Consider the following 508-nt stretch of genomic DNA (forward strand, 5'->3'; position numbering starts at 1 on the left):
AGAACTTGCTTTCCCCTTCCCGATTATCAGAGCAGTATTTTACGATGATCTATTTGTTCCTTTTTGCTTCTAGAACGCGACACCAGCTGATGTTTGCACATGCATGTTGAGTGTCTTTTGGTGCGTTCTGGCATGCTAGAAAGATAATCTGTACTCCAGGTATACCCACACTTTTTATCCAAATACATGGGTGCTGGAATCCTTCCTGTTTGAAGTTTAGTTCACTGAAACTTTCTCTTCAAGATCACTTATGTGTGTGCTGGTAACTATAAACCCAAGCATGTTCAGTTCAGTGATCGAAACCACCAGAAAAGTAACACCGAAAAGATTTTGAAAGAAACAGATGAGGTGCTGGCTGCAAGGAGAGAAATGTCGAGGACATATCTGAGGCAGTTGTATAGCAGGACTGTGAGACAACGACAAAGAGGAGGAGCAAGAAAGAAGACTTTTTAGATCACTTTTATTCTTTCAGATTATTCTGTAAATGAAAAGCATAAGCGTGCAGTTC

Source organism: Buceros rhinoceros, unplaced genomic scaffold, assembly GCF_000710305.1.
Source record: "Buceros rhinoceros silvestris isolate BGI_N320 unplaced genomic scaffold, ASM71030v1 scaffold27595, whole genome shotgun sequence".
NCBI lineage: Eukaryota > Metazoa > Chordata > Aves > Bucerotiformes > Bucerotidae > Buceros > Buceros rhinoceros.